This window comes from Bos javanicus, chromosome 5 (genome assembly GCF_032452875.1).
Source record: "Bos javanicus breed banteng chromosome 5, ARS-OSU_banteng_1.0, whole genome shotgun sequence".
NCBI lineage: Eukaryota > Metazoa > Chordata > Mammalia > Artiodactyla > Bovidae > Bos > Bos javanicus.
In genome coordinates this window covers 28,341,714-28,344,977 of record NC_083872.1, presented here as the reverse complement: position 1 = coordinate 28,344,977, position 3,264 = coordinate 28,341,714, and positions in this window count along the sequence as shown.

Here is a 3,264-nt window from a genome sequence, read left to right as displayed (position 1 = left end):
CTCGCTGTTCTTTTCCTTTTCAATTTGTCATAGCCCCTGAGGGCAGGGACCCCAGCTTGCTTCTCACCTCTGCATCCCAAGTGCCAGGTGGGTGATCAGTTAGCTCATTCTGTCTTCACCTGCTCCCGTCTCACGGAGGAAGGAGCTGCTGTCTACCATATGGCTTCAGAGAAGACCAGGCTGGGACCAAGGTTGAGGTGGCTGGTTGAGCAGTCCAAGCATAGGCTGGGCTTCCTGGTGAGAGATTGGGCTCCTGGGTCCCGGAGGTGCATAGAAGGCTGCAGAGGGGACCCTGGCTGATGGCTGGACTGGGTGGCCCTGCCTGGGGGTCGTGTTTCTAACTGAAAAGCAGCTTAACCATTGCTAGAGCCTTTGCCGTCCTGCGGTTGTGAGAAGGGCTGGGGAAGTTTGAGGGGTGCAGGAGAAGCTCCCTCGTTGAGGGTGGGAAGGGTCAGGGAGCAGGTGAGAAGCTCGTGCAGCAGCATCTAGGAATGGACAAGCTCGAAGGTGGGTGGGGTGGGGTATCTGTGGGTGGGCCCCTGGCCTGACTCGGCCTGCGTCCATGGCCCCTCTTTTCCCTACCCGCTCTGCCCTCTTGTGATGGTCCCTGTCTCGGTTTGTGGGATGGCTCCTCTGCCCACCTGGTTGCCCAGACCAGACGCGTGGGCCTCACTCCTGTGGCCTCTACCGTCCCTCCCAACCCTCAGCCCACCAGGTCTACTGGGGAGACATAAAAGTGTGGGGAGCCCCACCCAGCGTCAGGTGGGCTCCCCGCTTCTGCTGTGGCCCTGCAGGCTTTCCTCAGTGCGGCGGGAGGAGGCTCTTGGCACGTCCTCGAGTCAGATCATGTTAGCGCTCTGGTCTCCAGTCTCCGTATCTTCCTGTCTCACGGTAAAGCCAAGTCCTGAGTGACTGTCCCACGGGCCTCTTGAGCCTCACCTCCTTCTCTCTATCGCCCCTCTCTGGCCACCCTGGCGCCCTGCCTCTCCTCACAAATCAGCCATATCTCCTCTCTGCACTCACCTTGTCTTCAGCCAGACAGCCGCTGGACTGGCTCCCTCGCTTCATTCAGTCTTCACTAACATCGCCCATGGATGAAGCCTTATTTAAATTTATCATCTCCCCTCCTTGCCGCCCCCATTCCCTTTTCCTGTTTCATTTTTCTCCACGGCAACGACCATCTAACATACTATGTTTAGGACTGGCTACGTTATTTGCAGGCTCAATGCAGCATGAACACGTGGGCACCTTGTTAAAAAAATTATTGAGAATTCCAAGTTAGTGACAGTGGTGTGTTAAACCAACTGCAGGGCCCTGGGCAACTGCGTGGATGTCACACCCATGAAGTGGCCCCCAATAATGCTGTACATATTTGTTTACTGTCCTTTCCCCCCAAATGAAATGTAACCTCCATGACGGGAAGGCTCAGGCTTGACCACGGTGGTGCTGTAGTGAATACAACATAGTAGGGGCTTCCCTGGGGGCTCAGTGGTAAAGAATCTGCCTGCCAAGAAGGAGACTCGGGTTTGATCCCTGGGTTGGGAAGATCCCCTGGAGAAGGAAATGGCAACTCACTCCAGTACTCTTGCCTGGAAAGTTCCATGGACAGAGGAGCCTGGTGGGCTGCAGTCCATGGGGTCGAAAAGAGTTGGACATGACGGAGCACACACAAACAGTGATGGTACAGGGTGTATTTGGTGTCCGGGCTGGCAGGAGGAGGGGGGCTGGTCTGTGCACAAGGTGTCTGGGGAGAGAGGGGGGATGCCAGAGTGGATGGAGCAGACTTGGTGCCCATCCCCCACCTGGAGGGCTGCCGTGAGGCCCTGCAGAGAGAGACATTCAGAGGCGCAGCACCAGGGGATGAAGGAGCCTTGGGTTTTGAAAACCGCTGAGATTCTGGGCCAAAGCAGTGTGACCTCGAGGACTGGGAAGATGGTGGTTGGAGAGGGAAGCGCTGCTCTACGCCACCTCAATTCCACCCCCTCAAGACCCTGCCATGGACCCGGGAAGGCTCAGTAGGCCGTGGGCAGAGAGCTCATGGATGACGCTGGCCACTGAGGTAGGGCGTCTTTATGTGCTCCTGTCTGGCAAGGCAGTATCCCTGGGAGACCCTGGAAGTACCTTGGGAGCCACACAGGTGGGGCCCAAGAGCCCCTGTGACTTGGCACTGATGTCGAAGTGGCCAGTCTCCCCCCACCCCCCCCCCCGCCGCCGGCTGGTAAGGCCACCAGCCCAGTGTCTGGTGCTTAGTATGTGTTCAATAAATGGGAGTTAGCTCTGTGCCCTCAGTGTATTCTTAGGAGGGCTCCGCAGGGGGCTGAGGCCCGACAGAGGGAGGCGGGGTGGCTAATGAAAAGTACAAGGGCAGGAAGGGACCCTAGGAGAAGCTAACTCACACTAATCCCATTGTGAGAAGAGACTTGCCCAGGGATGAGTCAGAAGCCAGTGAGGGGGGACCCACGCTGTAATGCTGTCCCTGCCTCCCTGCCATGCTCATGGACTCTCCAGACCACCTCCTGCTGGTCTCTGCTGGAAGTTGCTCGGGTCCCTCAAGGCCTGCACGACCAAGACAAGCCCTTTTGTCGCTGTCCCAGACCTGTAGCTCTGATCTTCATCCAGCCGGTGGCAGAAATCTGAGCGGACCTTCAGTTTTCCTTACTCCAGCCAGGGTCTGCTCCATCACCAAGTTCAAGGCGGGAACACATGCTCCAGCCACCCATTGGCCTCCGGCTCTGCTGTTCTTCCCCTCCATGTTTGTGCTAATGTGGCCCCCAGACCTGCCCTTTTCCTCTCCTCTGCTCCTGACTCAGCCGCTCTGACTTGGTCCTGGACACTCAAGAAGGTCATGGAATAGGGGATCCTCGCAGGACTCCTCTTTCTGGCCTGGGGTCTGGATGGGTCCTTGTGCCCTGCCGGTCCCACACTGGTCAGCTGGGGGCGCTCCTGCGCCACGGAATCCCTTCACTCAGGCTCGCAGTGGGGGCGGGAAGCCTCTGGAGCCTCGCTCAGCGGCCTGGCCGGCCCAGCCGGTCTGGCTGGTCTGGGTGTGGACGGCGGGGGCGGAAGTGGGGGCGGGTGTGAGGCGCGTCGGTGCGTTCTGCGGCGGAGGGGCTGCGGTGCTGGGTTTGCACACGCACTTGGAATGTCTGTGAGGTGCGGTCTGGTCGCAGGGCTTGGTTGGCTGTGGAGGTGCCCGGGCGTACTGGCTGCTCCCCCAGTCCCCGGGACCTTGCTGTAGGGTTTCAAGGACTTAGGTGAAAGTCT